General features: G+C 40.3%; 1 protein-coding gene and 1 pseudogene across 4 annotated transcripts in view; one reads left to right on the forward strand and one right to left on the reverse strand.

Moving 5' to 3' along the window:
- ATRX (ATRX chromatin remodeler) overlaps positions 1 to 10,987 on the forward strand; it is a 269,137-nt gene that overhangs the window by 37,573 nt on the left and 220,577 nt on the right. The gene's annotated exons all lie outside the window — the stretch shown is intronic.
- On the reverse strand, positions 3,170 to 3,710 carry LOC102736405 (5-hydroxymethyl-dUMP N-hydrolase pseudogene; annotated as a pseudogene).

A 10,987-nucleotide genomic window follows, 5' to 3' on the forward strand; every position in this document is an offset into this window, starting at 1 on the left:
ATAAGCACAGAATGGGAGAAAATATTTGCAAATCATATATCTGATAAGTGTTTAATATCCAGAATACATAAAGTACTCTTACAACTCGGCAACAAAAAAACAACTCAATTAAAAAATAGACAAGGGAGGGCACCTGGGTGGCTCAGTTGGTTAGGCGACTGCCTTCGGCTCGGGTCATGATCCTGGAGTCCCGGGATCGAGTCCCGCATCCGGCTCCCTGCTCGGAGGGGAGTCTGCTTCTCCCTCTGACCCTCCTCCCTCTCATGCTCTCTGTCTCTCATTCTCTCTGTCTCAAATAAATAAATAAAATCTTAAAAAAAAAAAAAATAGACAAGGGACTTGAATAGATACCCCTTTAAAAAAAATTGTGGTAAAATATGTAACATAAAATTTACCACCTTAACCTTTTTTTAAGTGTATATTTCAGTAGTGTTAGGTACATTTCCATTGTTGTGTAACCAATCTCCAGAGCATTTTCATCTTGAAAAACTGAAACTCAAAAAAAAGAAAGAAAAACTGAAACTCTATTCCCATTAAACAACAACTCCCAATTTTCCGTGGCATCCCTTTACTTGTAATCAGTGTCTTTATATTTAAAGTGTGTTTCTTGAAGACAACATATAATTGGGTCTTGTTTTTTAATCCACTCCGACACCTGAGTATATCTACAGTGATAATATGACACACTCTTAGTTGACGTATTTAGATCATTCACATTTAAAGTAAAATTTGATATATAGTTGCATCAAGATCATGTTTGCACTTGTTTGCTTTTTTTTTTTTTTTAAAGATTTTGTTTATTTATTTAACAGAGAGAGACACATCGAGAGAGGGAACACAAGCAGGGGGAGTGGGAGAGGGAAAGCAGGCTTCCCGTGGAAAAGGGAGCCCGATGCGGGGCTTGATCCCAAGACCCTGGTGTCATGACCTGAGCTGAAGGCAGATGCTTAACGACTGAGCCACCCAGGTGCCCTGCTTGTTTCCTTTTTTATCTTCCCCTTTTTCATCTTTGGTTTTAATTGAACATTTTATATAATTTCATTTACTTTCCTCTTTTAAATTATACTTCTTAAATTTTTTTTTTTTATTGGTTGCCTTTAGTTTGCAGAATACATTAGTATCTTGTTTAAGTCCACTTTTAAGTAACACTATAGGTTTCCCGTGCTATGCTTAACATAGAGCATTCTTATGAAACCTTTCATAAGCTGAAATAGCTTGCAGTGAAGAAGCAGTTACCATTAGTTTACATGGAAAAAATTTTGAGCATTCCCAGACCTGAATAACCTCTTTTAGGCTTTTCTGATACCTTAGTACACATCTTGCTAATGGAATCACAAAATGAATCGAGATGAAGGACAAATGCTGACAGACGTAGTTAAAAAGGTGAGAAGCTGGGTGTAGTTCCCTGGGGAAGGAGCTTGGCAGTGCCACTATTGCTGCTCAGCATGTGCACTGCCTCTGTAACAGCCTGCTGCAAACCAAATGCTAAATGCTCTTCTCAATTTTGTCTTCTTTCATAAAAGTGAAAATCCTCTGAATTTCCTTTGGTTAGTGAAAATAAGTACTAATGTAGATGTTCCATAAAAGTGAAGTGGGGCACCTGGGTGGCTCAGTTAGTTAAGCATCTGACTCTTGATTTCAGCTCAGGTCATGATCTCAGGGTGGTGAGATTGAGCCCTGCGTAAGCACTGGGCGTGAAGCCTGCTTAAGATTCTCTTTCCCTCTGATCCCCCCCCCCCCCATCATGCGAGTGTGTTCTCTCTAAGAAAGTGAAGTGGCATATCATAAATCCTAAGGGATTCAGTATAGGGTAGGCTTTGGAGATAGAGTTCCTGATTTTCAACTAAGTAGTTGTAGGTGAAAATTATTTAACTCCCTCATTGCATTCAGCAAATAAGTGCCTTTCTGAGCCTCAGTTTCTTGAGTAATAAAGTTCTCATGCAGTTTAAATCAGGCCAATGTGTATAAAATGTACATACTAAATTTGGTAAGGTTATATAAGGAAACCCAAGACATAGGACCCGCTAAGAAAAATTCCACCATTTACCATAACAGCTGCTCTTCAGTAGTTGATATCCAGTGGCCTAGTAGAAACCTGCATGGGACTATATCACATTTGGGAATAAACTCAAAGCATAACAATTTTATAGACAATTAGACTTTATTTCATATGCTTATATATTTAATATTTGATAGCTTTTTTTAAGATTTGTTTTTTCATTTCATTTTATTTTTTTTAAAGATATTTATTTGACAGAGAGATGCACAGCGAGAGAGGGAACACAAGCAGGGGGAGTGGGAGAGGGAGAAGCAGGCTTCCCATGGAGCAGGGAGCCCAATGCAGGGCTGGATCCCAGGACCCTGGGATCATGACCTGAGCCGAAGGCAGATGCTTAATGACTGAGCCACCCAGGTGCCCCTTGATAGCTTTTTTTAAAAAAAGATTTATTTATTTAGAGCATGAACATGAATTGGGGGGGGCGGGGGGGAAGAGAGAGAGAGAGATCTCTAGCAGATTCCCCGCTGAGCGGGGAGCCCCATGCAGGGCTTGATCTCATGACCCTGAGATCATGACCTGAGCTGCAATAAAGAGTTGGACACACAACTGACTGAACCACGCAGACACCCCAATATTTGGTGGCTTTTGAAAGAATTTCTTATAATTTCACTTGAATAAGGCCATAAGTTAGGAGATTTTCAACACTTTAGTAACTAGTAAACATGTAATAAATAAAGGAGATGTGGAAAGAATCTGTTGGATTAGTGAAAAGTCAATTATCACTTTTTAACTTAGAAGTGAAGTTAGGGATACTAACAAATAAATGAACTGTGTATTTTATAATCCATGTAAACATAATTTTAAAACTAGAAACACATGCACATATGAGTAATTTCTTGAAGTAGATTGTCTTGAAAAATCTCAGGAAATTATATTTTTAACTTAGTTTGAATTATATATATCCAATCTTCATTTATAAATTATAACTTTTCCAGCATGAAATCAGTGAATTTATTTTATCACAAAAAGGTAAAAGAATGTAATCTTATCGTCTAGATAATACCCCCTATTAACATTTTTGAGTATATTTTAAAATTTTTATGTATTTTTTTAAACATACATTTTAATTTGTTTGGTACTGGGGCTAAGAGGCAGGAGGGGTACCAAGGCAGAGTCTGGGATCAGAAAAATTTAGTAGAGTGGCATTAAGTCAAGTGGTTGTGTCAGGGGAGGCAGCCACCTGCTGGGAAGGGTCAGCCTCAAAGTATTGATCCAGCATGGCCTCCACCTGTCCCTCTTCATAGTCCAACACCTGGAACCTGGAGCTGTCTGCCATTCCCCGGATCATGGCTGAAAGCAGTCGGCCAGACTGTGGACGGAATAGGCCCAGGATTTGCTTATTGAGAGCCACAGTCTGGCCCAGCTCATAGCCTATACCCAACAATGGCTGGGTCACTTCTTCCACCACCACATCTGCCTGCTGCAGCTGGGCCAGGTCCCCCTCATGGATGAGCCTGTCACCCCCAGCAGCCTCTTACCTGAGCTCGCCCAGCTCGGTGGCTACCATGTGCTCTGTGAGCACCCCCTTGAAGCACCTCAGCTGAGACACGATCCGCCCCTACAGTGCCTGGTCCTTGCATCTACCATGGATGCTCCCGCTGAAGTACAGGGCCTTGTGGCCCCGCTGGCCTGGCTCCCTGTGTTCCTGCATTATGCCAGTGCTGCCTTTGCTCCCATCCCCACGCCATATGTATTTTTAAGACATAGTTGCAATCATATTTCATGTACAATTTATAGCCTGCTATTTTTTGGTTAGCATTGTTGCATGAACTATTTTCTATATTGTAATTGAACTTTTCTGAATTTTTAAAAAAAATTTATTTTGAGAGAGAGCGAGCGAGCAGGCTAGTGGAGGGGCAGAGGGAGAGAGAGAATCTCCAGCAGACTCCCTGTTGAGCGTGGAGCCCTGGAGCACACTGGAGCTTGATCTCACCATCGTAAGATCATGACTTGAGAAGAAATCGAGAGTCCAGTGCTTAATGGACTGAGTCACCCAGGTGCCCCATTTTTTGAATTGTTTTTAATGACTGGTAAGATATTGTATAACTTATGCATACCTGTTTACTCAGTATTAAACATATTATTTATAGATTTTTTGCTGTTGTAAATAATTCATAGATCATTATCATTTGTTATTAAAATTATTTAGATTTATTTTCTTTGTCTAGATTAAATATAGGCAGAATTATTCAAGGTAAGATCAAAGGCTTTTTGCCAAGTTCTTTTCCAAATCCTTGTATTACCACTGGACATATGAGAGAGTCTATTTCATAGCACCTTGTCCTACAATGAGCAGTCATTTTTCCCTTAAATATTTCATAGGCAACCCCCCCATATTTAACACTTCGTAGCATTTAATAAAGTTGTAGTTTCATATTCATTTCTTCATGTATTTTATTTACTTTTTAGATGAAAATGTTCACAATTTTTTCAAAAGTTACTGTAAGGGGGTCAGAGCGAAGTAATGTGTTTTACATTGCTTTATTTTTTTTAGCACATATTTATCTACTAACCAAAGGGATGATCCTAATAAAGTCAGTTCTTGGATAGTTGCATGTAAAATGTTTGTGATAGAGATAATTGAACATAGTAATGAATTCAAAAAAGATGCATTTGCTCATTGAACTGAGCTTGTTTATTTTAACAGCTAATTACTCTCTAAGGTGATGGTGGGATTTTTATTATACTTTTCATGTATCCCGGTGACATTGTTCATTGTATTACATTCCATTATTAATATCCTAATCTTCCACTTTTCTTATTGTGCTTTCCTTCTAATTCCATTCCTGGTGTTAAGCCAATATACTATTTGTTTTTTTAAAGATTTTTATTTATTTATTTGAGAGAGAGAATGAGAGAGTGAGAGAGCACATGAGAGGGGGGAAGGTCAGAGGGAGAGGCAGACTCCCTGCTGAGCAGGGAGCCCGATGCGGGACTCGATCCTGGGACTCCAGGATCGTGACCTGAGCCAAAGGCAGCCGCTTAACCGACTGAGCCACCCAGGCGCCCAAGCCAATATACTATTTGTAAAGTTGAAGGCATTCTGAGTTTTTCTGCCATCAGCTGAAGTTTCCACAAACCTCGTTCCCAGTTCACAAGAAAACTTTTAAAGTGCTCTCAGTTTTTATGGTGATAGATTTGCTACCAGAAGTGTGACACAATCTGGCTTGGCCATTGTACCTATTTTTCACAGTGCCACTCCCATTTGTACTTCCTTCATATATCCATGAAAGTCTTTTCCTTCATACATTCCTTTTTTTTTTTTTTTTAAAGATTTTATTTATTTATCTGAGAGAGAGAATGGGAGACAGCATGAGAGGGGAAGGGTCAGAGGGAGAAGCAGACCCCCCGCTGAGCAGGGAGCCCGATGTGGGACTCGATCCCGGGACTCCAGAATCATGACCTGAGCTGAAGGCAGTCGCTTAACCAACTGAGCCACCCAGGCGCCCTCTTCATACATTCCTTAAAACCATCTTCCTATCAGCTGCTGAATTGTAGCCATGGTGGGCATGGGGAACAGGGTCTGGTGCAGGAAGCAAGGCACTTGGTCTTGAGAAATGTGCTTTGCTTGACACCTTCTAATCCCAACCCCTATACCCGCAATCCCAACCTCCAATCATCAGTTGATGGCTACTTGGACTGCTGCCGTATCTTGGCTATTGTAAATAATGCTTCTATAAACATAGGGGTACATGTATCCCTTTGAATTAGTGTTTTTATATTCTTTGGGTAAATACCCAGTAGTGTGGTTGCTGGATCATAGGTAGATCTATTTTTAACTTTTTGAGGAACCTCCTTACTGTTTTCTAGAGTGTCTGCACCAGTTTGCATTCCCACCAACAATGCATGAGGGTTCCTTTTTCTGCATATCCTTGCCACCACTTGTTTCTTCTGTTTTTGAATTTAGCCATTTTGACAGGTGTGAGGTGATCTCATTATAGTTTTGATTTGCATTTCCCTGATGATGAGTGATGTTGAGCATCTTTTTTTTTGTCTTTTGGCCATCTGGCTGTCTTCTTTGGAGAAATGTCTATTCGTGTTTTCTGGTAATTTTTTAATTGGGTTATTTGGTTTTGGGTGTTGTATTCTTTATATATTTTGGATACTAACCCTTTATCAGATATGTCATTTGCAAATGTGTTCTCCCATTCCTTAGGTTGCCTTTTAGTTTTGTTGATGGTTTCCTTTGCTGTGCAGGAGCTTTTAATTTTGATGAAGCTCAGTAGTTTACTTTTGCTTTGTTTCCCTTGCCTCAGGAGACCTATCTAGAAAAATGTTGCTACAGCCGATATCAGGGACCTTACTACCTGTGCTTTCTTCCGGGATTTTAATGGATTCCTATCTCCCATTTAGGTCTTTTATCCATTTTGAAATTATTTTTTGTGTGTGGTGTAAGAAAGTGGTCCAGTTTTATCCTTTTGCATGTACCTGTCAAGTTTTCCCAACAGCATTTGTTGAAGAGACTGTCCTTTTGCCATTGGATATTCCTTCCTGCTTTGTCGAAGATAATTGACCATATAGTTGTGGGTTTATTTCTGAGTTTTCTATTCTGTTTTATGTTTCTATTTTTGTGCCAGTACCATACTTTTTGAGAACTACAGCTTCGTAATATAACTTGATATCCTGAATTGTCATACCTCCAGCTTTATTTTTCTTTTTTAAGATTACTTTGGCTATTCAGGGTCTTTTGTGGTTCCATACAAATTTTAAGATTTTTTTGTTCTAGTTCTGTGAAAAATGCTATTGGGATGCTTGGTTAGGTCAGTCAGTAGAGCATGGGACTTTTCATCTTTGGGCTGTGAGTTCAAGCCCCATGTTGGGCAGAGCTTACTTTGAAAAAATAAAGATTTGTTTTTAAAACTCAGTGTTGTTGGTATTTTGGTAGGGATTGCATTAAATATGTAGTTTGCTTTGGGTAGTATAGACATTTTAACAATATCTTTTAATCCAGTCCATGAGTGTGGAATGTCTTTTCATTTCTTTGTGTCCTCTTCAGTTTGTTTCATCAGTGTTATATAGTTTTAGAGTCTAAGTCCTTCACTTTGTTGTTAGTTCCTAGGTATCTTTATTTTGGGGGCAACTGTAAATGAGATTGTTAATTTTTCTTTCTAACACTTCATTATTGGTGTATAGAAATGCATCAGATTTCTGTACGTTGGTTTTATATCCTGCAACTTTACTGAATTCATGTATCAGTTCTAACAATTTTTTGGTGGAGTCTTTTGGGTTTCCTATATAGAGTATCATGTCATCTGCAAATAGTGAGAATTTTACTTCCTCCTTACCAATTTGGATGCCCTTTATTTCTTTTTCTTGTCTGATTGCTGAGGCTAGGACTTCCAGTACTATGTTGAAAAAAGTGGTGAGAGTGGACATCCCTGTCTAGTTCCTGACCTTAGCGGCAAAGCTCTGTTTTTCCCCATTGGGGAAACTGATATTAGCTGTGGGTTTTTCATATGTGGCCCTTATTATGTTGAAGTACATTCCCTCTAAACCTACTTTGTTGAGAGTTTTTATCATAAATGGATGTTATACTTTGTCAGATGCTTTTTCTACATAGACTGAAATCATCATATGGTTTTTATCCTTCTCTTTATTGATGTGATATATCACGTTGATTGATTTGTGAATATTGAACCACTCTTGAAACCCAGGAATGATCCCACTTGATCATGGTGAATGATTTTTTTAATGTACTGTTGGATTTGGCTTGATAGTATTTTGCTGAGAATTTTTACATCTATATTGATCAGGGATATAGGACTTCAGTTTTCTTTTTAAGTTGTGTGTTTTTCTGATTTTGGTATTAGCATAATGCTGGCCTCATAGAATGAGTGTAGAAGTTTTCCTTCCTTTTCTCTTTTTTGAAATAGTTTGAGAAAAATAGGTATTAGAAGAAAAGATGGTGGAGGAGTAGGGGACCCTATTTCAACTGGTCCCCAGAATTGAGCTGGATATCTACCAGACCACTCTGAGGACCCACGAAATCAGCCTGAGATGTAAGAAAATAGATCTGGATCTCTACAAACAGAATATCGCAGGTGGTTGGTTTCAAGGTACGAAGTGGGGAGCCGTGATTCCACAGGCAGATAACGGAGGATAAATGGCAGCGGGAGGGAGCCTGGCCGTTGGGATCCTGCACCGCCAGTGAGCGATAGCCTCGCGCGCTGGGAACGGGCCACAGACTCGCAGACCGGTAGCCACGGGGAAAGGACGTTAGGGCAGCCCTAGGGCAGAAACGCAGAGTGGTGGGGTCATGCCTGCGAACTGGGAGCAGCTGGCGGTTTTAGAAGCACGTGGGCAGAGACGTGCCGTGACCTGGAGGCAGGACTAGGAGCGCTGCAAAGGGGCGCACAACCCAGGACGCTGCAGTTTATAGCAGCACGAACAGAAACGGAGACAATGTGGCCTGGAGAGCTCAATGAAGAACAGACTGCGCTCTCTCTGCTCTGAGGCAGAGGGTTGGAAATGGTTTCTTCTGCTCTGACTCTCGGAAGAGACATGGAAAGCCGCCAGGGAAAGCCGCCAGAGAACAAGAGCCCCAATTAACTGATTCCCACTGAGCCCATCCCCCGCCACAGGGGGGCAGGGCAACTCCGCCCAAACAGGGTTGCCTGAGTAACAGCGCGGCAGGCCCCTCCCGCAGAAGACAGGCTGGGAAAACAGGCCAGCAACCCTAAGGTCCCTAGAAAACAGGTGCATCTTGCTTGGGTTCTGGTCAGTAATTTGGATCTATACATTCCCTCAACCACCAATCAACAGAATGACTTAGGAGGAGGAATCCCCAAAATAGAAAAGACTCAGAGATTATGACTTATGCAGCAGATTTACAAATGGATGCCGATATAACCAAGATGTCGGAGATGGAATTCAGGCTAGCAATTGTGAAGACAATAGCTAGAATGGAGAAATCAATTAATGGCAACATAGAGTCTCTAAGGGCAGAAATGAAAACTGAATTGGCAGAACATAAAAATGCTATCAGTGAGATCCAATCTAATCTAGATAATCTAACAGCTAGGATAAGTGAGGCAGAAGAACAAATAAGAGACCTGGAAGACAATTTAATAGCTAAAAAGGGAAAAGAGGAGGCCAGGGAAAAACAACTCAGAATCCATGAAAATAGAATCAGAGAAATAACTGACACCATGAAGCGTTCCAGTGTCAGAATAATTGGAATCCTGGAGGGAGTGGAGAGAGAGGGAGGACTAGAAGAGGTATTTGAGCAAATTGTAGCTGAGAACTTCCCTAATCTGGGGAATGAAACAAACATTTGTGTCCTAGAGGCAGAGAGGACCCTTCCCAATATCAAGGAAAACAGGCCAACACCCCAGCATGTAATAGTAAAACTCGCAAATCTTAGAACCAAGGAAACCATCTTAAGGGCAGTTAGGGGGAAGAAATTCCTTAGGTACAGAGGGAGGAACATCAGAATAATGTCAGACCTATCCACAGAGACCTGGCAAGCCAGAAAGGCCTGGCAAGACATATTCAGGGTACTAAACGAGAAGAACATGCAGCCAAGAATACTTTATGTGGCAAGACTTTCATTTAGAATGGATGGAGAGATGCAGAGCTTCCAAGACTGGCAGAAACTGAAAGAATATGTAATCACTAAGCTGGCCCTGCAAGAAATATTAAGGAGGGTTCTATAAAAGGAGGAAGACCCCAAAAGTGATATACAACAGAAATTTACAGGGACAGTCTATAAAAACAACATCTTCACAGGCAACATGATGACAATTAATTCCTATCTTTCAATAATCACTCTCAACGTGAACGGCCTAAACGCTTCCATAAAACGGCACTGGGTTGCAGATTGGATAAAAAGACAGGACCCATCCATATGCTCTCTACAAGAGACTTATTTGGAACCTAAAGATACATCCAGACTGAAAGTGAAGGGATGGAGATCCATCTTCCATGCCAGCCGACCTCCAAAGAAAGCTGGGGTAGCAATTCTTGTATCAGACAAATTAGATTTTAAACTGAAGACTGTAGTTAGAGACACAGAAGGACACTGTATCATTCTTAAAGGGTCTATCCAACAAGATCTAACAATTGTAAATATCTGTGCCCCCAACATGGGAGAAGCCATCCACATAAGCCAACTGCTAACCAAAATAAAGAGTCATATTGATAACAATATGTTAATTGTAGGAGACCTCAATACTCCACGCTCAGCAATGGACAGATCATCTAAGCAGAAAATCAACAAGGAAACAAGAGCTTTGAATGATACACTAGGCCAGATGGACCTCATAGATATATAAAGAACATTCCACCCTGAAACAACAGAATACTCATTCTTATTGAGCGCACATGGAACTTTCTCCAGAATAGACCACATACTGGGTCACAAATCAGGTCTCAACTGATAACAAAAGATTGAGATTATGTCCCGCGTATTCTCAGACCACAATGCTTTAAAATTGGAACTCAATCACAGGAAAAAATTTGGCAGAAATTCAAACACTGGAAGCTAAAGACCACTGTGCTCAAGAATGTTTGGGTCAACCAGGAAATCAAAGAAGAACTTAAACAATTCATGGAAACCAATGAGAATGAAAACACATCAGTCCAAAACCTATGGGATACTGCAAAGGCGGTCCTAAGGGGGAAATACATAGCCATCCAAGCCTCACTCTAAAAAATAGAAAAATCCCGAATTCACCAACTAACTCTACACCTTAAAGAACTAGAGGAAAAGCAACAAACGATGCCTAAGCCATGCATTAGAAGAGAAATAATGAAGAGCAGAGATCAATGAATTAGAAACCAGAAACACAGTAGATCAGAGCAACGAAACTAGAAGTTGGTTCTTTGAAAGAATTAGTAAGATCGATAAACCTCTGGCCAGACTTATCCAAAAGAAAAGAGAAAGGACCCAAATTAATAAAATTATGAATGAAAGTGGAGAGATCACAT

Source organism: Leptonychotes weddellii, chromosome X, assembly GCF_054177405.1.
Source record: "Leptonychotes weddellii isolate Sample4059 chromosome X, ASM5417740v2, whole genome shotgun sequence".
In the NCBI taxonomy this organism is placed as follows: domain Eukaryota; kingdom Metazoa; phylum Chordata; class Mammalia; order Carnivora; family Phocidae; genus Leptonychotes; species Leptonychotes weddellii.